General features: G+C 42.6%; 1 protein-coding gene across 15 annotated transcripts in view; it reads right to left on the reverse strand.

Annotated features, from left to right (window-relative positions):
* SVIL (supervillin) overlaps window positions 1-25,847 on the reverse strand; it is a 269,934-nt gene that overhangs the window by 218,741 nt on the left and 25,346 nt on the right. For 14 of the 15 annotated variants that reach the window (XM_078329736.1, XM_078329734.1, XM_078329733.1 and 11 more), the window contains one exon: window positions 596-694. The gene's annotated coding sequence lies outside the window, so the exon portion shown is untranslated. Of the gene's footprint in view, window positions 1-595; window positions 695-14,566; window positions 14,702-25,847 lie in introns of those variants that run through there. The other variant, XM_078329699.1, reaches the window with a different exon arrangement.

Raw genomic sequence — 25,847 nt, forward strand, 5'->3', positions numbered from 1 at the left:
CAGTTGGATGCTCAAAAAATCCTCCTTATGCTGAATTCAAATGTGTTTCTTTGCCTCCTCCACTTGTTGGCCCTAGGACCAATTTGCCTCACAAAGTAGATCAATATGAATTTCAATATGGTTTCTTTTTAACTATAAATCCAATCACCAAGCAGAGCAACTTGAAGTAGAAAGGAAAAATAAACATACTTTCAGAATGGACAAGCAAGGAACCTCTGATTAAAATGAGTCCCTACACTTTAGCAGTGTTCCTGTAAGCTCTATCTTGGAAATTCTTTCATATTCCCTATAAATGTGAGGGTGTCACACAGAGCAAGCTGGGACTTAGGCCCAGGAATGTGGTCCAAGAAAAGGAGCCAACTGCTTTGACAGTAACACCTTAATCTCAGGGACACCTACCTGGAAAAGCTTATTTTTAAGAAGAACATTTCAAGTTTTGTTTAAAAAAGAAGTCCATCTCACACAATGAAATGAGAATGGTAACAGTTGTTATTATAAGAGAAAATGCCTAAAACTCTCAGTTCTTTTCTTTGCTGCTACTGCAGCTGAACTCCACATAGTACTGCGAATATATTGTGAAACCATCAATGATTACCTTTTATTCCGCCAGTCAAAACTCAATGCGAATCTACCGTCTCTTCATGGGCTTCTCCTTCTGTTTTAGAAAGCAACCAATCTCCAATGTAGCCAGGATCTGGGGGAGAAAAAGTTTTAAAAATCACAGGATGTAACTTCCAAAGCCAAGAAATATATATATAAATGAAATGGAATGAATTGGTCTGCATTTAATTTCTGGAAATATCGAACTGCCTCCTACTTTATCAATATTCCTTACTTCCATATGACCTAGCACAGGATTTGAAACTGACACACAATTTCTAGAATCTTCTACATTTTTCCTACTTGGTAATTTAAATCATGACTAAAATTGTTTTGATTGAATCTGCTTTAACCAAGCTTTGCCATTACTTATTGCAAACAACCAAGTGTAAAGGAAAATAAAAAAAATCTCAGGATCCCCAAACTCCTTATGCAAAAAAAAAGATGAAGCCTGGAGGCTGAGTCATGCAACCCTTTTTTCAAATGAAGAGCTGTTACTAGCATCATCCGGATCCCAAAAGGTAGAAGGCCTCAGGCATCTAGGAAGGACTGCCCCCATGGGTAAATAAACTTTCTGCTGCCCTCCCATAAACATGGACATGCCAATTGTAACTTTATGTCTACAATCTAAGTTTAGCTCTTAAAACTCAAGTCTACTCCATTCCACACTGATAATGTCAATTACAAGCTTATCTTCCCTGGTACAGAACAAAGACAAGACGAGATCAATCATTCCTGCACCTACTCAGAGATTCTGCATAATTGATTCTTCCTTTACTCCCGTTTTTCTCTTCGAACATTCACCTTACCTTATGCAAACTGCAGATTTACTGGGCACTAAATAAAGTTTCACAAGCATGTAAAATGTGGGCAGGTGAAGGGGTACATGCCTGTGATCTCAGCACTTGGGAGGCTGAGGCAGGTGGATCACCTGAGGTCAGCAGTTTGAGACATGCCTGGCCAACATGGGAAAACCCCCATCTCTACTAAAAATACAAAAATTAGCTGGCTCTGGTAGTGCACACTTGTGCTGAGACAGAAGGATTGCTTCAATCTGGGAAGGGAGGTTGCCGTGAGCCAATATCGCACCATGGCACTCCAGCCTTGGTGACAGAGTGGAGACTCTATCTCTATTAAAAAAAAAAAAAAAAAAAAAAGTAAAATTTGCCTTACCACCTACCTGCCCATTTTGATACAATGCCTTCCCCCTTTAAGGAAAGGTATAAATACTAAACCTCCTGAAAACTTCTTTGGAATAACAGCCACAGACATGTCTGTGGCTTGTGTTTTTTCCCTGGATGTGCCGTTAAGCTGGCTTAATAAATTTTGATGGATTGAGACGTTTGCCTCAGTCACTCATTTTAGTTATCACAAGTTACTCCCAATTTCAGCAATGCATAGTTCCCTTTCTTGCCCAATAACCACCTTAGTCCTGGGGTAAGCCATGAGAAATAAGTATTGCAAATAGTTTACAATAGATGTATGTAGAAGCAGCAACAATACCCCCCCCCAAACCCCAGGAGAAGGGGAAAGTGTCAATTACGCTTCCTTTATCTGGATAAGAGGTAGCAAATCTAATTATGATGGTTGAACAAACTATTTTCCCCCAAGGACACACTGAAAATTCCCAAGCTCCTGAATATAAATGAAAAGTGCAGAAATGTCTAATAATGTAGCATTAGCTAATTCAGTTTGTGGATGCTTTGAGGCAGTGAGGCAGTGAGCTGGACTGTCTCCTCTCTGGGGATGACTGATGGCTTCGTTCTCTGGCCAGACTGTTGGTCTGACCAGTGTAACGTCAGAAGCCAAAAGTCACCAGCCTTCCCAGGTGATCAGATGCTCCCCAGATTGTGGCAGGGGCAGCCAACCCTCTGAAGATGCCAAGTTCAGTTCCCACTGGGATTTCTGCCTTGTTCCCTGCTTCCTTTGTTATTTAACACCAGGCTCCCCGGGATCCCTATTTGCCCAGCTTGGCAGCAGCAAAAGCCAAGTTCTAATTTTCTTTTGTTCCTCTCTGTTTCACTTAGCTGGGCTCTTTGCCTTAATTTGTTTCTTCCTGTTTACAGCAGCGGCAAAAATCATTTGTGCACTGAAATGCACACAGAACTGAGCTACAAGTGTGAGGAGCTCTTTTTAAAAAATTGTCTATCTGTAAAAATGTCTAGGGTAACATGACCCAAAAAAACACCAAAAAAATCTCTGAAGTATAGAGATGCTCAGTTACCCAGAAGTTAAGATGTATATCAGTACATTTTCATATATTAAGTTGTAAGTGTATGTTTCAATACACTTAATAAAATACATTTACCCAATGGGCTACCAGCTATTAGGAAAGACAAGTGTGAATAGAGAAAGATGTTAAGGTTACAATATACATGCAAACACTTATGAGATAAGACTGGTGAAAAGAGCAGAATTGAAAATTGTGCCAAAGTGCTGATTACAACTTTACTAAGAACATAATTACATATGGATGAAGCCACTGAAATCTAAAATGCATATATATATACACAGTGCAAATAAACTAAAAGGAGTTGTTGATATTTGCTGAGTTCTAAGAATTATGCAAACAGAGTGATATAGCTCTTCTCCAGCTCAAAATATCCAACTTAGAATCACAGAATATTATGAGTAGAAGAGACCTTAGCTAAACCTTTTCTTTCCATAGATAAGTAAATTTATGCCAAAAGAAAGTGATTCATCCATGATTATACAGCTACTCACTGGCAGAACCGAGGCTAGAACTGGGATCTCCCCGACCCATGAGTCCCTTTTTGTTTTATGAGACGGAGTTTCACTCTTGTAGCCTAGGCTGGAGTGCAATGGTGTGATCTTGGCTCACCTCAACCTCCGCCTCCTGGGTTCAAGCGATTTTCCTGCCTCAGCCTCCCCAATAGCTGGGATTATAGGCATTAGCCACCATGCCCAGCTAATTTTGTATTTTTAGTAGAGACGGGATTTCTCCATGTTGGTCAGGCTGGTCTTGAACTCCTGGCCTCAGGTGATCCACCAGCTTTGGCCTCCCAAAGTACAGGGATTACAGGTGTAAGCCACCACACCCGGCCGAATTTCTTTTTCATAGTGCACACTGCAATGCATTCATACACATAGGTCAGGGAGCCCTTGTTATCAGAGCATTCATGACCCAAATCCCTTCAAGTGATGAGCTTGTTCAGGGAAGAACACCTTCAAAATATTAAAACATTTCCTAATAGCCATTTTTTGACTTGAGTCCCCTCTGAAAAATCCATCCTTGTTCAAAGTCAGTCTCTATCCCTATTCCCTCTGCCTGTCTCATACCTCCCACGGATGTATGTCCACTGCAGAGTAGCATTGCAAAACTTTCCCCAATGCAGAATTTATGAAGCTAATCAAAACGGCATTAGAGAATTTCCCCAATAACAGGTAAACCAATGGCAAGTGGAGACTGAACAGTTTGATTAGGAAACAATCACTTAAGAGAAAAATCTAATGTTGGTGACAAGATAGAACTTTCTAGAATGATTTTAGTATTTAAGAATCTACAAGGCTCCAAAAGAAAATGAGCAAGACCTTGAATACCTTTGTAATACTGGTCGGTCATCTTTATGCTGTGATGTAAATGTCAACTGTGATATAAAAAGTACCGAAACGTAAAATCACCTAATTTTATATAAAAAATTTACTCCTTTCAAAATAATCAACACTTGACTTTTGCACTGCTCATTCTAACAGCTTGTCATAGTAACAATGATCAAAAATTTTGATAAATATATGCTAAAGTAAACTTATTTTCATGATTTTCAGTTAATTTTTTTCACAATAAAGTCCCAAAGCTTTTTTTTTTCATTATGTTATGAAATTCTGTGCCCCATTTAAGTGGATTGACCTTAAATGGCCTTTTTTCTGGCTCTCATCCTCGGATAACAAGGACCTGCTGTTGAATCTTCAGAAAGAAGTTTTAGACGTATAAATCAGTACTATGAAGGCTATTTATATCATTTTGAAGCAAGAATACATTTATAGAAGCAAGAACTTTAGATCCAGAATATGCAATACTAGGGGATACTGTGTTTTTATTTCACCCCACTGTCATCAAAAATCATTTATTTTTAATTTTAATTTATACAAAATAGAAACAAAGATTACAAAAATCACAATTGACTACATTTGTCTCAGTTCTTGTTTTATTTTTTGAGACTGAGTTTCGCTCTTGTTTCCCAGGCTGGAGTGCAATGGCGCGATCTCGGCTCACCGCAACCTCCGCCTCCTGGGTTCAAGCAATTCTCCTGCCTCAGCCTCCCGAGTAGCTGGGATTACAGGCACACGCCACCATACCCAGCTAATTTTTTGTATCTTTAGTAGAGACGGGGTTTCACCATGTTGACCAGGATGGTCTCGATCTCCTGACCTCGCGATCCACCCGCCTCGGCCTCCCAAAGTGCTGGGATTACAGGCTTGAGCCACCGTGCCCGGCCTCAGTTCTTTTTAAAAATGTGAAAGTATAATGATGTAGTTATCATCCTAAATTACATAATTAAGTTTCCAGTTTTAATATCCTATTTCATTTGAACAAAACCATGAGAAAACCTGCACATGGTTGTTAATCACTACTGATTTGCATATTGTGATTAGTTTCATCGTCTGCAATTATCTGTGGTTCTGTATAATTCATGGTCTGAACTTTACCTGAGAATGATCAAGTTGGCTGACCTCTCTTAGGTTCACATACTTTTCATATGAAAATAGTTAATATTCAAGGCTAACATTCATTTAGATAATGAAAGCTATTCTAGTATCATAAAATACAAACTTCATTTCAGAAGCATCAATTATTCAGTGGAACATTTTCTTCTAGTAAAGTAAAAAGAGTAAAAGAATATTTTTCTCATTAAATAAAATTGCAATGTTCTAGAGTAGAAAGATTTTTTCTTTTACTTTTCAATCTGTAACAGTATTTGGAGTCTAAATGACCAATAATGAATAATTTAAAGTATGAGGGATAATAAATAATTTTTAAAGATTCCTTTATTGGCGATACTCCAGCTTCTGTGACTAAAATAGCAAATAATTTATGATTTAGTTTGTTCACTAATCCTATTTCGGAGGTCAAGACGAAGATTTTTGACTCAGTCTTTCTGCCAAATTTGCTTATCTCTCAAATGAGTGTAAATTTATGGCTTGGGATTAAGACATGACTAATAGTTCCTTTCAGGTTTCCAAGGACAACAAAATCCCCATGTACCCCTGGCCACCAGATGCTGGATAGCAATGATTATGGAATACCTGTCACACACTGTTATAGGAAGATGCTCGAATTATCTCACCACTGTTGTCTACAAACAGTAGACAATAAGCTCAAAATTACTCTTTCAAATAACTGAGGAGCGTGCTAAGGAAAACAGATGAGCTGCTCTAGTTCCCTTTCTGGAATGAAATTAGCACCCATCTGGAAGTTGGATCAGTCAGTAAGCAGGTGGAAACATAAGAAACGGGAATCCCTGCCTCAGCTAAGACACTGTCAACCTCAGTGGAGACGCTCTGTTACTTTACAGCTACAAAAAGGAGGCTCTCATGCCAGAAACCTTCGTCAAGTCATAGAAAACAAAGAATTGTGAACTTGGCTCCTTGTTTTTGGCACTCTGACTTGCAAGTAGAGGTTCATCAACATGAAAACTGCCTTTTAAAGGACATGCATTACCAGACTCACTAACCACCATAAGAGATGATGTGATTTTCATGGCAAAGCTGACGAACTCTTCCTGGTTCTGATCGGCAGAAGGATGGAGGCAGAACACTCCACCCCATATAAGCAGGTGAATTCAGGAATCCCATTACATTCAGCCACTTCCTAACTTGGGCAAGTTTAATCTCTCCAAACCTCTTTCCTCTTCTGTAAAACAAGTCCAGGAACAAACTCATGAGAGCCTGAAATGAGGTCATCAGTGTCAAGCACTCAGTATAGTGCTCGGCATACACAAAATGTTCAGGAGGGATCTGTGATAATTATTTTCCAGCTACACATGGAACAGAATAACATTCTATGTTCTCTGGACCTTGAGGTAGGCTGCTTTAGGTGTTTGCTTAAATTAGAGCTGATCCTTTTCCCTCAAAATGGTGATTAGGACTTTGGGTTTTGTTGTCGTTGTTGCGGTTCGAGATGGAGTCTTGCTCTGTTGCCAGACTGGAGTGCAGTGGCCCAATCTCACCTCACTGCAACCTCCACCTCCCTGGTTCAAGCTATTCTCCCACCTCAGCCTCCCAACTAGCTGGGATTACAGACATGTACCACCATGCCCAGCTAATTTTTGTATTTTTAGTAGAGATGGGGTTTCACCATGTTGGCCAGGCTGGTCTCGATCTCTTGACCTCAGGATACACCTCCTTGGCCTCCCAAAGTGCTGGGATTACAAGGGTGGGCCACTGCACCTGGCCTTTTTATTATATATGTATATATTCACACACGCATATAATAATACATAAAATATTTATTTATATTTATATATGATGTATATTAAAATATATACATTTTAGTATAGGGGCAGGGTCTCCCTATGTTGCCCAGATTGGTTCGAACTCCTGGGCTCAAGGAACCCTCCTGCCTCAGCCTCCCAAAATGTTGGAATTACAGGTGTGAGCCACTGTGCCCAGCCTATATATTTGTTTCTATAGAAACTGTAAAAATATAGAATAAAAAAATAAACTGTACAAATATAGAAGCACTAGTATTTTAATATTTCAGAATGCTCCATTCTAAAATCCTTTTTCCTAACAATTACTGCAGAATAGCTATGACCCAATGGTTTTTGTCTCATAATCACTGACACTGATATAGTCCTTAATCATATATGCCTAGTGTTCCATTATTGGAACACTAAGCTTGTAGGAGTTATTTATAACCCACTGCTCAAGGTCATCGCCAAGGTCTGCTTTTCCACACAAAACAATTACAACCTCAGGCACAAATGGGTTAACAGCAGGCACTTGGAGTGTTTTCCATATGTTAACTCACCTAACCCTCATCCTAATCCTATGAGGCAAGAATTGTCTTCATCCCCATTTTACAGATCAGGAAACTGAGACTCAGGACAGTTAACCAGCTTGCCCAGGTGTTAGAGCCAAGTTAGGATTCAAATCAGGCAGGGTGGCCCAAATCCATATTCTAAGCATGACACTATAGGACCCCTGTTTTGTGTATTTATTTGCGGGTGGGGGATGGGGGGAGGAGGAAAGGCAAGGAGGGAAGAGGGAGGAAAAAAGAACATAATTTAGAAGATTTCTCCCTTCCACCCCTTAACAGGCACACATACATAGCAAAGAAAGAAGATTTCAGCTGTGAGACATCACCAAATACATTCCCATTGGCTGGTTCTCTAGAAAAAAATGTAAACTTCTTATTGAAAGGGCAGTAAGTTCTTAGAGATACATGGAAAAGTGGGAGAGAAGAGAGGCCTGAACACCAGCAGGACTAAGCCGCCCCTGGAGAGCCAGGTGGGTGCCAGACCTCACTGCACCCAGAGCCAAGCAGCGGTGTGCCTCACAACTGCACACACACAAGACACCTGCAAGGGCCACCCTTTCCTTCTCCAAAGCACCCTTCTTAAATAAGAATGCCTTCTTCAAATGTGAGAAAAGCCAGGATACTAGTAGCTGCTCTAAAACAGTGGAAAAATAATATGTGCTTGGCCTAGAAAAGCTCCTTACCAACATTAACCAAATCCTCATTCTTCATTAGATCATCATCCTCATTTTAGAAGCAAGCCTAAAAGATGGAGTGTTTTGCCCTAAGCCACACACTTACTGTGATTGATTGATAGATACATGAAACTGTAATTCCAGCTTCTAGATCCTATAATGGGCTAAGAGAGCCTAGTGTCCTCTCTCATCCCACAGACAACCTCCTGCACCCAGAATTGTGATGAACCAACGAAGTAAGAGGTAAACAAAGAGAGGAATAACAAGAATTGATATTGGCAGGGTAGTGCTTTGGAAAGCCAAGGCTGGAGGACTGCTTGAGGCTAGGAGTTTGAGGACAGCATGGGAAACACAGTGAGACACTGTCTCTACCAAATATATATATATAATTTTTTTTTCTTAAATTAGCCAGGCATGGTGGCACAAGCCTGTAGTCAGGAAGCTGAGGCAGGAGGATTGCTTGAGCCCAGGAGTTGGAGGCTGCAGTGAGCTATGATTGTACCACTGCACTCCAACGTGGATGACAGAGTGCTACTCTGTCTCTTAAAAAAAGAAATTGATACAGTTATTGTGAGCAGGGTTAAATTATAAGCATTTCCCAAAATACAACTTTTCTTTTTTTCCAAGACAGAGTTTTACTCTGTCACCCAGGCTGGAGTTCAGTGGAGTGATCTCAGCTCACTGTGACCTTCACCTCCCAGGTTCAAGTGATTCTCCTGCCTCAGAGTCCCCAGTAGCTGGAATTACAGGTGTGTGCCACCATATCCAGCTAATTTTTGTATTTTTAGTGGAGACATGGTTTTGCTACGTTGGCCAGGCTGGTCCTGAACTCCTGACCTCAAGCAATTCTCCCACCTCGGCCTCCCAAAGTGCTGGAATAACAGGCATGAGCCACCATGCCTGGCCTCAAAATAAAAAAGTTAATGTTCTCTTAATATAACCAAAGGGGAAAAGGAAAACTAAGGAAGAACTTGGAATTTATAGGAAAGCTCACAATGAGAGGTTCATACGCGATAAGCCATTGGACCTAAACAGTTGAGGGACAGAATGATAAGGAAACTGAATTCCTAAGGAAAGGCAGCTAGAGGAAGAGGGAGGATGGTGTTATCTCTGCAGAGTTGAGCACTCCTCTATTCTGCATGCCTTGCACAATACATAGTACTTCTGAGGGCAGAAATTTGGCAATTCTAGTGAACTGGGGTTCCAGATCCTTAGAGAACAATTTCTGCTAGAGGTCAAGAGAGACCCCTGGGTCCCAAAGCAATGAAGACAAACTAGGAATGAATGAAGATGTGGCACCACTGACACTAGGGCTTCACAGCCAGAAGCAGCAGCCACTCCAGAAAGTAGGGAATATACTAGCTGCTTATTTAAAACATTAAATGTTAATTTTGGAGGTTGACTCACCTTGATGTCTCCTATGAGAAGGAGTAGTGACAGTGAGGGATGAAAAAATTACCTACTGGGTATAATGAACACTATTCAGGTGGCGGGTATACTAGGTACCTGATTTCACCATTATACAATTCATCCATACAACCAAAAATCATTTGTACCCCTAAAGCTGTTGAAATTTTTAAAAATTAAAAAAAAAAAAAAAAAAGGCCTGGTGCGGTGGCTCATGCCTGTAATCCCAACACTTTGGGAGGCCAGGGTGGGTGGATCACCTAAGGTCAGGAGTTTGAGACCAGCCTGACGAACATGGTGAAACCCCATCTCGACTGAAATACAAAATTAACAGGACGTGGTGGTCGGCACCTGTAATCCTGGCTACTCAGGAGGCTGAGATTGGAGAATTGCTTGAACCCAGGAGGCAGAGGCTGCACTGAACTGAAACCACCACTACATTCCAGCCTAGGAATTCCAGAGCAAGACTCCCTCTCAAAAAAATAAATAAAACAAAACAGAGAACCCTGTGGCATGAGTCGTATCACTCCAGGAAAGAAAAGGAAGGAAATTTTGAATGAAAATAATTCACATATTTTGTATCTGAAAAGAAGTCTAGGTGATAGGTAGAGACCTTGGGAAGCAGATGCATACCAACAAGGTGACAATTGCTTACAGTCGTCTTCAAGCTCTTTTCAGAATCAAGACGAGTGGAAAAACTCTACACAACTTGTGACTATGTGGTGAAGAATCTCCCTCTGGCTGTGGCTACACCTGTTTCCACAAAAAGGAGCCGGATGGGCTGTATAAAGCACCCTCATTGAATGACACTATAAAACTGTATTTCAGTGTGCTCATAGACAAATCTCAGCAACTGGTCCACAGGCCGGACCTAACTCGGTGCATCTGTCTACTAGCTGAATACATGAACAGATTTTAATAACTGAACTGCTGTGTGGTTGCTCTTATTTTTTATTTATTTTTATTTTTTTATAGACAGGGTCTTGCTCTGTTGCCCAGGCTAGAGTGCAGTGTGTGATCATAGCTCACTGAAGCCTCCAACTCCTGGGCTCAAGTGATCCTCTTGCCTCAGCCTCCCAAGTAGCTGGAACTGCTGTGTGTATCATCACGAGCAGCTCTTTTTTGTTTGTTTGCTTGTTTTTTTTTTGTTTTTTTTGGATAGTCTCACTCTGTCACCAAGGCTTGAGTGCAGTGGAACGATCTCAGCTCACTACAACCTCCACCTCCCAGGCTCAAGCAATTTTCCCTGCCTCAGCCTCCCGAGTAGCTGAGATTACAGGTGCCCACCACCATACCTGGCTAATTTTTGCAGTTTTTTAGTAGAGACAGGGTTTCACCATGTCGGCCAGGCTGGTCTTCAACTCCTGACCTCAGGTGATCTCCCCGCCTTGGCCTCCCAAAGTGCTGGGATTACAGGTATGAGCCACCACACCTGGCGCAAGTTGCTTTATTTTTAAAGATAGCTCAGGACACTCTGAAGCCAAATAAACCCACAAAGAGGTTTTGTTTTTTTCAGCAAGTTTTGCTCAATTCTTTACTGAGTGTTACTGATGGGTTAGGGGGCACTGGAGGTGAAGCCAGATGGGCCACATCTCCAGGCAAGAGTGGGGACGGCCAGTTTGGGTCCAGGCCTTGGGGCACCAGAAGGCAGCCGCTGAAGAATATCTGCCATGCAGTGTCCTCAGGGCATTGATGGGCTGGTAAAATAGTTGGCTACTTACTGAACTGTGATTTGTATTCTAAACCCTCCCTTACAACAAACGTGGAAGGAACTGTAAAGTGATTTGAAAAGCTCACTCTACACAAATGGGCCCCAGCTTACCAAGGAAAGGTGCTGGTAGGTTTCCAAACTCAGGACAAAAATGTTTTTTTTCTTTAAGAAGTGAAAAAATAAGAGATGACACACTAGAGAGTGAAAATGCAGATGAAATAAATGATTTAACCTAAAATAAGGATGGGCTCAAAGTGTAGGCTTCTAGAGCGAACGCTTTGCCAAGGCAGAGGCTTAAGAGCAGCATGGAGAAGGCACCAGTGGGAGTGTTGAGACCCTAACTTCGTTAACTTGTGATGGAAATGCATGTAAAATAAAGATCATCCTAAGTCACGCTCTTCACTGAGAAAGCCCTTTGATGAATATTTCCCTGCAAACACTCCAACCTACTAGCAGATTCAAAGGACACCCTCTCACCAAGAAGATACATTTACAAAATTTTTCCACCCACCAGAGCCTGAAAATGTCACACAGGAAGAATTTCGGGCACCCTGCTCAGTGACTCCCTTCCCATAGCTTCTAACACCCTGCTCAGTCACTCCCCTCCAGTAGCTTCTAACACAGAGAAGAAATTCTTACTATTTCCATTCTTTATGTGAGCCAAGAGTTACATGTGCCACCCCATCCCCACCTGCAATCATTATTTCAGCTGTCTTGGTTATCTGGGTGTTAAAAAAAACAAGTTTCAGAAGCACTGCACCTTAGCCCAACACTTCAAGGCTCACTTGACTGTTCTCAGGAGGAAGGAGACAAGCTGTAGACCCAGCTGTAGACCCTGGCCATGCTCCTTTCCACACTCTAGCCCTGCTGCCTGTGTTCAAGCTGATGTAGGGCTGAAGTGTGCGCACAGGTATGGATCATATTTGCGTGTTACAGTGGACATATGTGGCTTTTGCCTGCATTATACCCCTATAACCATGCCCCACCCACCCCTCACTGCAAAAACAGACCATGCATGGCCCCCACCCCTCTGTCCTCCGCCAAAGAGATTCCTTCCAGAAGGCTTGGTTTAGTGGCACTGGAAGAAAGATGGTCTCTCTTTTTTCTTTTTGGGTTGAAGCTAGAAAAGCTGCCAGAGGCCACCTCTCAGGCCCATCTACCGCAAAACCCAAAGAACTCTTGAGTTCCATCTGCAGCCAGCTTCATCCTTGGATTTTCCTATATTCATGTCAACAAATTCCACGTTTTGCTTAAGCTGGTTTGAGTTGGGGAGAAGAGAGAGATGTATAACTCCCAAGTGTCCTCAAGAAACTTAGAGTTGCTTATAATTGAATGATTTCATTCACTGAAATAGGAAAATAAAATAAAAACAGGAAAAATAAAAAATTTCCCTATTGCAACTGAAAGTAGGGAAATTTAAAAAATTGTATTTAATAATATACCCAGTTACCATTTTCTATTAAAACAGATTCTTCATTTGTGTAGGGAATAATTCATCACAAATACATATTCATAAAATAGTTACTTATGTTTTGCAGAAAATTATTCCAACTTGATACTTGAAATCTTATAAGTAAATGGTTCAATTATAAGGCCACAAGCTAGTTTTGTGGCTGATATTCTAATGAATTTGGAAGACCAAATAAAATGCTTCCAGATAAATGGTTTCATGTCAGACAGGATATGGTGGCATGTTCAAAAGTAAAGAGCTGTAGGCTCGGCAGCGTGGCTCACGCCTGTAATCTCAGCACTGTGGGAGGCCGAGGTGGGTGGATCACCTGAAGTCATGAGTTTGAGGCCAGCCTGGCCAACATGGTGAAACCCATCTCTACTAAAAATATAAAAATTAGCCAGGCATGGTGGCGAGTGCCTGTAGTCCTAGCTACTAGGGAGGCTGAGGGAGACAGTAGCTTGAACCCAAGAGGTGGACATTGCAGTGAGCCAAGATTGACACCCATTGTACTCCAGCCTGGGTAACAGAGTGAGCCTCTGTCTCAAAAAAAAAAAAAAAAGATTAAAAAAAAGTAAAGAGCTTTAGAGGTGTGTCACAATGAACTGCCCCATACTAAAACTTTATAAAGGACAAGAGTTGCTACCCATGAAAAAAAATTAAAAAAAAAAAAAAAAACTACTCAAAGAAAAAAAAATCTGCATTCAACAGTGCAACCAGAGTCTTCTTATAGTGTTTAATGTCTCATTGGATCTAAGACAAAAACTGTCCACGCTGACCTCCCCGCTGAGTTCTGGGTGAGATTATCAACTGCCTGGACCCACTAAGCAGCCAGGCACCCTGTGCTTCTGCACTCACTCAGATACTCCCCGGATACTGAGCAAAGCTGCAGCCAACATCAGGAAGTCAGCTCAGATCACATGTCCACGAGGTTTCTCAGACACGGCAGAAATCATCAATGAAGTTATTCCATTTCATAATAAGGCAACCTGTGTATTTTGTGCATTTTCACAACCCTAAGAGCCATCGGTTCAAAACTTACTATGCAGACACTGAAAATGATTCCCCAAACAAGCGCAGCTCACAGACCTTTGGCCTTTGATGACTTTGAATAATCTGTGGACAATCTGCTCACCTAGATAGGTCCCGTCCCCACACAGCTGTTCTCTGAGCTGTCCCTGGTGCAAATCCCCCACACTCAGCCCATCACTGATGCCCTCATTTATTCTGAAGTGCCTCCTCTGACTTCAAACTCGAGGAGCAAAAGGGTAGAATCTTACTGATCTCACCACCTGTCCCAGATTGTAATGCTGCTTGACAGGCAGCCTCACAAAGTCATTAAATGAAAGAGTCTTCTTTCCTTTCACTTTGCTGTAAAAAAAAAGACCCATCTTGGATCTTAGGCTCTCAACCAAGACAGTTCGAAAATGTGAAGGGGCCCCATGTTGCCCAAGGTGCAATGTGAAAGGATCTAGGCATTTATTTTTAACACAGAAAAAAGAGAGAGCTTAGCTGTTTGTAAAAACAAAAACAAAATTCTAACATTGAAACAAATTCAGGATTATTCCTATATTTTCATAGTTTTTCACTGCTACTTTTAAAGTTTCTCTGGGTTCATTATTTAACGTTTTCCTCTTAACATTGGGTTTGAGGGTAACCTGGAATTATTTGGGGTCAAATGCCAATTGCTGAGCGCTCTGTGCTTCCCCTTCCCTGGTCCGTACCTCGCTGCTCCGGAGACATCAGGCCTTTCCCCGTCTTCACCACCTGGTGCCAGAAAACCCTGCTCTTGATAATCGCCTCTCCCACCCCAAATGCATCGCTCTTCTCCACTCATGTTCTGTTCATTCATGGCAAGTGAAGCGGAGAAGGGGAGGGGAACAGAACACAGGCCCTCTGTCAGCTGGTTCTCCAAATGCAGGCCAGCAGCCCCTGCGGCTGAGGCTCCAACAAAGAGCCTGGCCTGAGGCCAGCAGACTGGTGGAAGCAGCAGGCAGGCATCCGAAGGATCCAGACACCAGTGTCTGTGGGGATTCCCAGGATTCGCCTGTAGGTAGCAGTGCCCTGCAATGTGGGGTGTTTCTCATCCCACATGGGATTCCTCAGTGGCCCTGAGAAACAGCTGGGGACAGTCGATAGTAAAGGCCCAAGTCTCTCCTCTGAAGTCACTGTCAGGTGGGCTCTTGTTTTTTTGGTGGGGGGAGTGCAGGGTCCAGATCAGTTGCCCAGGCTGGAGTGCAGTGGCATGATCATAGCTCAGTGCAGCCTCAAACTCCTGGGCTCAAGAGATCCTCCCACCCCAGCCTCCTGAGTAGATAGGACTACAGCCACATGCCCCCACCCCAGCTAATGCTTTTATTTTTATTTTGTAGAGATGAGGTCTCCCCTGTGTTGGCCAGGCTGGTCTCGAATTCCTGGCCTCAAATAATTCCCCCGCCAAGGCCTCTCAAAGTGCTAGTGATTTTTGCACATTGATTTTTGTATCCTGAGTAAATATCTCCAGATCTTACTCCATTCATTTGCCCTTAAACCAAGTTTCTATTAATTTCTACATCTGCTTGCTTGAAGATATCTGTGGTAGCAGTGGTAATAGTGACAGCAGTAGCAGTGGCAATAAACAAGACTGAAGAAATTATATTTTACAGACTACAAGTGCTTTTAAAATAATGATCAAATGGATTATAATCAGTTTAAAATAATGTGGTATAATTACAAATAATTTATAAATAATGATAGCTAAAGCTGTCTTTAAGGCAGTGAGTATATGCCAGGCACTGTGCTAAAGATTTTCATGTATTATTTCATTTATACTCTTATGACTTATAACCTAGGTCACTATTATCATCCCCATTTCATAAATGAGAAAATGAAGGCTTAGAACAGTCACATGGCTAGTAAATATCATGGCTGTGATTTAAACTCAGGTAGTCTGGCCCACTAAAATGATGGTAAAAATAAATGTTTAAAAAATGGACAAACTTACATCAGTGAAGAGAAAAGACTTAGTCATCAGAAAACCAAAGATTTTGGCCATATGCCTTAGCTCACGCCTGCAATCCCAACACTTTGGGAGGCTGAGGTGAGTGGATCACTTGAGGTCAGGAGTTCAAGACCAGCCTGTTAACATAGTAAAACCCTGTCCCTACTAAAAATACAAAAATTAGCTAGGTGTGGTGGTAGTTGCCTGTAATCCCAGCGACTCAGGAAGCTAAGGCAGAAGAATTGCTTGAACCTGGAAGGCAGAGGTTACAGTGAGCCGAGACTGTGCCACTACACTCCAGCCTGGGCAACTCCATCTCAAAAAATAAAAAAAAAGAAAAAGAAAACAAAAGATTTTGACATTTCTGGAAGATGAATATAACCATAAAACATCCAAAAATATAAAAGAAAAACAATGCAGAATGCTATAAAAAGTATGCAGTGTGCACGCCTTGCTGGGAAGCCTATGGGTGCAGGTGGAGCTCACTGGAGAGCTGCTCACAGGTATGCTCTATTAAAAAAAACTTAACACCAACACCAACAAAAGAAAACAAAACAACCAATAAAACAAAAACAAATCCAACCAAAAATCCAACAAAAAACACTGCCGATAGAATTTTATTTTATTTTTTAAATTTTATTATTATTTTTTTGAGACGGAGTTTCGCTCTTATTACCCAGGCTGGAGTGCAATGGTGCGATCTCGGCTCACCGCAACCTCTGCCTCCTGGGTTCAGGCAATTCTCCTGCCTCAGCCTCCCGCGTAGCTGGGATTATAGGCACGCGCCACCATGCCCAGCTAATTTTTGTATTTTTAGTAGAGACGGGGTTTCACCATGTTGACCAGCATGGTCTCGATCTCTTGACCTCGTGATCCACCCTCCTCAGCCTCCCAAAGTGCTGGGATTACTAGAATTTTAAAAGATGATTACACAATAAAACGTTCAATAGAAAAGTAGGAAGATAATGTGAGGGAAGTCTCCTACAACACAAAGCAAAATAATTAAAAACATGAAAAATCAAAGAAAAGATAAAAAAGCCAGAGAAGGAACCAAAGAAGCCTAATGTTTGACTAATAGGAGTTCTAAAAACCATAGAAAAATGTGGGGGGTGGGGGGAAGAGGAAGAAATTATCAAAGAAATAATATAGTTTGAGTATCCCTTATCCAAAAGGCTTGAGACCAGAAGTGTTTCAGATTTCAGACGTTTAGACTCTGGAATATTTACATTGTACTTACCAGCTGAGCATCTCAGATCCAAAAATCTGATACCCAAGTGCTCCAATGAGCATAACGTTTGAGTGTCATGTCATGTCAGCACTCAAGAAGTTTCAATTTCAGAGCATTTCACATTATTGAATTAGGGATGCTTAACCTGTACAAGAAAACTCCCAGAGCTAAGGAGACACGTACGTTTTTAGACTTCAGGATGTTTGCTGTTTATCTGCGTGTTACCTCTCAGCTGAACAGACACCCTTCTTTGCCCTCCTTTGAATTACGGGAGCCGGACAAGGTCAGTATCTCTCCTTTGCCAGCTGACATCAGGTTAAGCTTTGCTGATTGACGGTGGTGGAGGAGTTGTGCAGGAGAAAGGTGCTTTTCTACCATGGGTGTGCTTCCACCAGCTTGCGCCTGCAATAGCTAGCAGCCAGTGGAATACCCAGGGGTGTCACCCCAGTGAGTTTCGGCAGCACCCTGCAGGTGGTTCCTGGCAATTCTGGCAGACACCCCAGCAGGCAGCATCCTCGAAAGTTTCAGTAGAGCAAACCTGTGAGCAGGTCTCCAGTGAGTGCCCCCAGCACCCAGCAGCCTTCTTAGCAAGCCTTGTAGGCACCCAGTGGGTGGTGGTTTCCTAGCTGTTTTTTTAAAAACCTGAGCAGGCTGAGCACAGTGGCTCATGCCTGTAATCCTAGTACTTTGGGAGGCCGAGGCAGGTGGATCACGAGGTCAAGAGATCGAGATCATCCTGGTCAACACGGTGAAACCCCATCTCTACTAAAAATACAAAAATTAGCTGGGCACGGTGGCGCACGCCTGTAGTCCCAGCTACTCAGGAGGCTGAGGCAGGAGAATTGCTTGAACCCAGGAGGCAGAGATTGCGGTCAGCCAAGATTGTGCCATTGCACTTCAGCCTGGGTAACAAGAGCAAAACTCTGTCTCAAGAAAAAAACAAAAAGCAAAAAACCTGAGCGGGCAGTACCTCGCATGGGCCAGCAGGCAGCTCCTCCTCAAACTGTGATGCCTCAATGGGCCAAGGAGCCATGCCCTGAGATCTGAATTTCAGCTCTGGGGTGGGTGAGAGGCAGCCACTCATGAACTCCATCTTGCCTCAACCCCAGGAGGAGGGGCTGCTCAGTGTATGTGCCACTCCTGTATTCTTTCTTACTTTTTTTTTTTTTTTTTTTGATACAGGGTCTCACTCTCTTGCCCATGCTGGAGTGTGATCATGGCTCACTGCAGCCTCAAACTCCTGCTCAAGCAATCCTACCACCTCAGCTTCCTATGTGGGACTACAGGTGCGCACCACCACGTCCAACTAATTTTTAAATTTTTTGTAGAGACAGGGTTTCACCATGTTGCCCAGGCTGGTCTCAAGCAATCTGCCCACCTTGGCTTCCTCCCAAAGTGCTGGGATTACAGGCATGAGCCACCTTGCCCAGCCAACCATTCCTGTATTCTTTACAGTTCTCTTTTCCTCTTAGTAGCTAACAAACAAGCAAACAAACAAACAAACAAACAACTCTGGGAAAACAAAATACAGGAGAGACATGGTTCAAATGCCCCTTGATTTGACAGGTGTGGTGGCTCATGCCTGTAATCCCAGCACTTTGGGAGGTTGAGGCAGGTGGATCACCAGAGGTTAGGGGTTTTAGACCAGCCTTGCCAACATGGTGAAACCCCGTCACTACTAAAAATACAAAAATTAGCCAGATGTCGTGGTGCACCCTGTAATCCCAGCTACTTAGGAGGCTGTGGCACAAAAATCACTTGAACTTGAGAGGTGAAGGTTACAGTGAGCCAAGATCACGCCATTACACTCCAGCCTGGGTGACACAGTGTGAGACTGTCTCAGAAAAAAAAAAGTGCCATAATTTAGAGCAACTGGTAAAAATTAGCAGAATGAACTCAATTGAGAAAGATATTAGCACAGCTGGGCACGGTGGCACATGCTTATAATCCCAGCACTTTGGGAGGTCAAGGTGGGTGGATTACAGCACCCACCTGTATCTTAATGATAACAGAGATTGGTACAGCCCCTCTGCGAGGATAACATGCAAATTCATGAAGTGTTCCATATTTTTTACATATTTTAATAAAAATATGAAAAGCTAAACAATTTTAAAGGAAAAGATATCAAGAACTATCTACTTGGAGTGAGGCTGCAGTTGTGATATTAGATTGTGGAGGAGGAAGTGTAATCACAGTAAGCACTACTTAGCTCTGCTATAGACAGTAGTTATGTTAACACTGCTCATTGGCTTGTGCTGTGGTTTGGACATTCGATCCTTTAGAACCTCATGTTGAAATCTGATCCTCTATGTTGGAGGCGGTGCCTAATGGGAGGTGTTTGGGTCATGGGTGTGGATTCCTCAGGAATAGATTAACACCATCTCTGGTAAGCGGGGAGACAGTGAGTGAGTTTTTGCCCTATTAGTTCCCAGGAGATCTGGTTGTGAAAAAGAGCCTGAGACCTTCTTCCTCTCTCTCGCCTTCTCTCTTGCCATGTGATCTCTGCACACGCTGGCTCCTCTCTGCTTTTCAGCATGTGTGGAAAGAGCCTGAGGCTTTCCCCAGACGCCCAATCTTCCAGCAGCAGAATTGTGAGCCAAAGAAACCTCTTTTCTTTATAAATTGCCCAACCTCAGGTATTCTTTTATAGCAACACTAAAGGGACTAAGACAGCTTATGACCTTTAGACTCGACCAATGGGCAATGCAAGGAAATATTTCCAATTAGAGAAGTCAAGTGTTATCAGACTCAACACTGTAAAAGTAAAGATATAATTGACAAAAGCTGAAAGATGGACAAGTGGAAGAGAGAGGCAGGTGGAAGGCTAGTGGTACTAGTACCCTCATCTTACAAAATTTGACACCTAAGATAAAAGGTAGGAAATAGATGCAACAAGACGTAGAGGTTTATGAACATTAAAACTGCAATGGTAGGGCTGGGCACGGTGGCTCATGACTGTAATCCCAGCACTTTGGGATGCCAAGGCGGGTGGATCATGAGGTCAGGTGTTCACGACCAGCCTGACCAACATGGTGAAACCTCATCTCTACTAAAAATACAAAAATTAGCTGGGTGTGATGGCGCATGCCTGTAATCTCAGCAACTCAGAAGGCTGAGGCAGGAGAAATGCTTGAATCTGGGAGGTGGAAGTTGCAGTGAGCTGAGATCATGCCACTGCACTCCAGCCTGGGCAACAGAGTGAGACTCCAAAAAAAGAAAGAAACAAAGAAAGAAAGGAAAAAGGAAAGGAAAGGAAGAAAGAAAGGAAAGAAGGAAGGAAAGAAAGAAAGGAAGAAAGAGAAGGAAGAAAGGAAGAAAGAGAAGGAAAGAAAGAGAGAGAGAAAGAAAGAAAAGGAAGGAAGGAAGAAAGGAAGGAAAGAAAAATGAGGTTCAGGGAGTAGGAAGTTACTTTGCTTGAGGCTACTCAACTAGATGGTGTCAGAACTGGGACTGAAACCCAGGCAGCTTAGAGTTTTTGCTGCCATTTCAAAGGGCCATTCATTTAGATAGCCCCATTGCAAACCAGTGCAAAGCTATCCTGAATCATCCTTATCCCAAGGGGTTTTCCAGAAGGCACTTTGAAATTATGTAACGACATAAATGAAATAATACTTAAACCCCAAAAAAAGCAAAGATCATGGGTTCACATTTTATTATTTTCTTTTAAAACATCATGAGGTGAGGTGAATTGATTGGACACATTCACTATGAGGCTCTCCTAGTTTCTTATACCAGGTGGAGGAATTGAAAAAAATAGAAAATAAGGAGAACAAAATCTTCCTCTCGACTTTTTTAGGACTGTAGACTACACTATTCAGTGTTACTAAAGCACACTTTATGTTTTATGAATCATCAGTGATGAGTAACTACAGATTAAGCTCTATCTAAACATACAGTAATGTACAAAGCACAGAGTAAGTGTTTGGGAGATAAAAGAAAATTTAGGATGATCAGGGAAAAAAGAAAAAGGCTTGGCTCGGCATGGTGACTCATGCCTGCAATCTCAGCTCTTTGGGAGGCCGAGGTGAGAGGATTACTTGAGATCAGGAGTTCAAGACCAGCCTGGGCAACATGGTGAGAGCCCATCTCTACAAAAGAATTAAAAATTAGCTGGGCATGGTGGCACACAGCTGTGGTCCCAGCTACTCAGGAGGCTAAGGCAGGAGGGTCACTTGAGCCCACAAGGTCAAGTTTACAGCACTGTACTCCTGCCTGGGTGACAGAGCAAGACCTTGTCTGAAATTTAAAAAAAAAGAAATAAAGAAAAAGGGAGGGAGGGAGGGAGGAAGGGAGGGAGGGAGGGAGGGAGGGAGGAAGACTTGAGAAACCTAAGATCTAAGTAAACACCCCTAATATTTTGTGAAGGCAGTACAAAAATATTAACCAAAGCAATATATCTCTAAACAAAGAACTGGTCACAATATAAATTGAACTTTAAACAAAAAGAGAAAAGGAGTTTAATCAGAGTTCAGGCAAGGTGAGTATACTCACTCTGAAAATAACATCTTGGTTCATAAGTTGGTTTCTGAATTTTAGAATGTCTTATATCATTATTTTGGTATTTAACACACAAATCACCCATTCCATTTTCTTCATATTTTTCAGGTATAATTTCATATTCTATGATGATTAATTGAGATGGATTTTTGAAAACCTTCCTAGACAATTTAGCTAAGGGACAGCTTTCCCCTAACACTCCCATGATTGGTGTGAAAATGAAACCTGCTCCTTCCAGAACCATGAGAATGCTACCTCTGCCAACATTCCCATGCATATAGCTCAAGTCAGACTGCTCTCCAGTCATTGGTTAGTAATCCACGGGAAGAGGGAGAGTAGCTGGTCAGACTGCTCTTGAGTCATTGGTTAGTAACCCATGGGAAGAGGGAGAGTAGCTGCAGTTGACCTATAAACCCTGCCTTGGCCTTGTCCCAAGTAACCCCTATTACAACCCACAGACTGTCCCTGAAGTCAGAACTTGTCCCCAGACTTGTCCTAATGGCCTAACACAGTGGGAAGTCATCCAACTCTTGAGTCATGGTCATCAAGAGACCTTCAGAGACCACTTAATTATATAAGACTTCATTTGCTAAACTCCTAAAATTCCTGAGTGCTGTGGGACAAGGCAAGGAAGATGCAGTTGCTGGGCAAGAAACGTGAGCAACCATCTAGTTACTGATACAAGGTCCCTAGGTTCAAATGCAAGTAGCCCCTGGCCTGTGTTGTCCAATACAAGAACCAATGGGCACACAGGGCTGCTGAAGTTGGTGATTGCAACTGAGGAACTGAATGTCAACTTTTGATACATTTTGAGTGATTTTATTTAAATGTAAAAACTGAAGCAATGGAAAATAATATGTTCCATTAAACATCAATGCATTGCTTTGTTAGAACTACATTTCACTTTAAACACTATAGTGCTGATCTTTCTACCTCAGCCTTCCAAAGTGCTGGGATTACAGGCATGAGCTACTGTGCCTGGCCTGTGGCCTATTATATAATCTAACCAGGAGAGAGAGAAGATGGTGCTGTAGGACCAACTCAGGATTGCAGCTCCCAGTGAAACCACAGATGGTGAGTGCACGCCGCATTTCCAGACGGATCTCTATTGCCCACAGACCAGGAGATTCCCAGGTGTAGGAACCGCACGGGCCACAGCACAGCGGCACTCCATACAAAATACACTGGTTTGGTTGCCCTGTTAAACTGGCAGTTGGAGATTTCAGAAGGCAGATTAGCACATTCATCTGATTAAATGGGACTTAAACAGAAAGCCAGGCCAGGAGATTCCCGGGCAGCAACGTGGTTTCAGTCAGCACAGTGGGTCGCTGCATGGGAAATCACACAGATCCTGGCACCCTTTCAGCAGGTGACTGGAACACCTGGGAGACAGTCAATCGTTCAACTTAAAAAAAGAAAGGGGGGCTCTGAAGCAGGGAGCCAGGTGATCAGGCTCAGTGGGTCCTACCCCCACAAAAACAAACAAAACAGCAATTGGAAACACTCGGGATTGAGAGTTTTACGGCAAGCACAGCTGAACCCAGGATGGTGCAGCTCAGAGGGGGAGGGGCGTCGACCCCTACAGAGGTACACTGCCATTGCTGACGCAGCCTGCCATTGCCAAGGCAACCCACCATAACAGAGAGAGTCCACCACTACAGAGGCAGGCCATCATCACCACAGCAGCTCTAACCACACCCATATAAACAGGACTACAGAGAATTATACAAGGCAGCAGGGCGGAGCCCACAGCAGCAGGGCAGAGCCCACGGCAACAAGGTGGAGCCCACGGCAGCTCAGCATAACCACTACAGGCAGGCAGTGATTAGACTGCCTCCTTGCTGGGCAGGGCAGTGCAACGGATACTCATAAATAAAGCCCTAACTCCCCGGGACAGAGCACCTGAGGAAAAAAAAGGGGCTTTATGAGTTCTGCTGCAGCAGACTTAAATGTACCTGCCTAGCAGCCCTGAATGAACAACATAGCTCACAGCTCAGCACCTGAGCTCCTATAAAGTACAGACTGTCTCCTCAAGTATAAAGTACAGACAGTCTCCTCAAGCAGCTCCCTGACTCTGCATATCCAAAGAGTCACCTCACAAAGGACTGATCAGACTGATATTTGGTGGGCATCATTCAGGGACAAAGATAGCAGAAGAAGAAAAGGGTAGCAACCCTCACGGTTCCGCAGCTGCTACAGGTGTACCCCAGGCAAGCAGGGCCTGGAGAGGACCTCAGTAGTCCTACAGCAGAGGGGCCAGACTGTTAGAAGGAAAACTAAGAAACAGAAATACTTCATCATCAACAATCTGGGTGTCCACTCAGAGACCCAATCGGAAAATCAACATCTACTCAGATGACAGGTGGATAAATCCACAAAGATAGGAAGAAACCAGCACAAAAAGGAGTAAAACACTCAAAACCAGAACACCTCGCCTCCTACAAGGGACCACAACTCCTCACCAGCAAGGGAACAAAGCTGGACGGAGAATGATTGTGGTGAAATGACAGAATCAGACTTCAGAAGGTGGGTAATGAGAAACTTCCGTGAGCTAAAAGAACATTTTCTAACTCAATGCAAAGAAACTAAGAACCTTGAAAAAAGATTTGAGGAAATGATAACAAGAATGGACAACTTAGAGAGGAATATGAGTGACTTGAAGGAGCTGAAAAACACAACATGAGAACTTCATGAAGCATGCATAAGTTTCAACAGCCGAATTGACCAAGCAGAAGAAAGGATATCAGAAGTCGAAGATCAACTCAATGAAGTAAAAAGAGAAGCCAAGATTAGAGAAAAAAGTGCAAAAAGGAATGAACAAAGTCTCCAAGAAATGTGGGACTACGTGAAGAGACCTAATCTACATTTGATAGATGTACCTGAATGTGATGAAGAGAATGAATCCAAGCTGGAAAATACTCTTGGATATTATCCGGGAAAGTTTCCCCAACCTAGCAAGGCAGGCCAATATTCAAGTCCAGGAAATACAGAGAACACCACAAAGATATTCCTCAAGAAGAGCAACCCCAAGGCACATAATCGTCAGATTCACCAGGGTTGAAATGAAGGAGAAAATGCTAAGGGCAGCCAGAGAGAAAGGTTGGGTCACCCACAAAGGGAAGCCCATCAGACTCACAGCAGATCTCTCAGAAGAAACCCTACAAGCCAGAAGAGAGTGGGGGCCAATATTCAACATCCTTAAAGAAAAGAACTTTCAACCCAGAATTTCATATCCAGCCAAACTGAGCTTCATAAGTGAAGGAAAAATAAAATCCTTTGTGAACAGCAAGTACTCAGAGATTTTGTCACCACCAGGCCTGCTTTACAAGAGCTCCTGAAAGAGGCACTACACATAGAAAGGAACAACCAGTACCAGCCATTCCAAAAACATACCAACTGCTGAAGAGCATCAACAAAATGAAGAATCTGCATCAACTAATGGGCAAAACAGCCAGCTAGCATCAAAATGGCAGTATCAAATTCACACATAACAATATTAACCCTAAATGTAAATGGGCTAAATGCACCAGTCAAAAGACACAGACTGGCAAATTGGATAAAAAGCCAAAACCCATCGGTGTGCTGTATTCAGGAAACCCATCTCACATGCAAGGATACACAAAGGCTCAAAATAAAGGGATGGAGGAAGATTTACCAAGCAAATGGAGAGCAAAAAAAAAAAAGCAGGAATTGCAATTCTCGTCTCTGATAAAATAGATTTTAAAGCAACAAAGATCAAAAGAGACAAAGAAGGACATTACATAATGGTAAAAGGATCGATACAACAGGAAGAGCTAACGATCCTAAATATATATGGACCCAATACAGGAGCACCCAGATATAAAAGGCAAGTTCTTAATGACTTACAAAGAGACTTAGACTCCTACACAATAATAGTGGGAGACTTTAGCACTCCACTGTCAATATTAGACAGATCAACCAGAAAGAAAATTAACAAGGATATCCAGGACCTGAACTCAGACCTAGAACAAGCAAACCTGAGAGACATTGACAGAACTCTCCACCCCAAATCCACAGAATATACATTCTTCTCAGCACCACATCACACCTACTCTAAAATTGACCACATACTTGGGAGTAAAGCACTCCTCAGCAAATGCAGAACAATTGAAATCATAACAAACAGTCTCTCAGACCATAGTGCAATCAAGTTAGAACTCAGAATACAGAAACCAACCCAGAACCGCACAGCTTCATGCAAACTGAACAACTGACTCTTGAATGTTGACTGGATAAACAATGAAATGAAGGCAGAAATAAAGAAATTCTTCAAAACCAA

Source organism: Callithrix jacchus, chromosome 7 (assembly GCF_049354715.1).
Source record: "Callithrix jacchus isolate 240 chromosome 7, calJac240_pri, whole genome shotgun sequence".
Taxonomy (NCBI): Eukaryota; Metazoa; Chordata; class Mammalia; order Primates; family Cebidae; genus Callithrix; species Callithrix jacchus.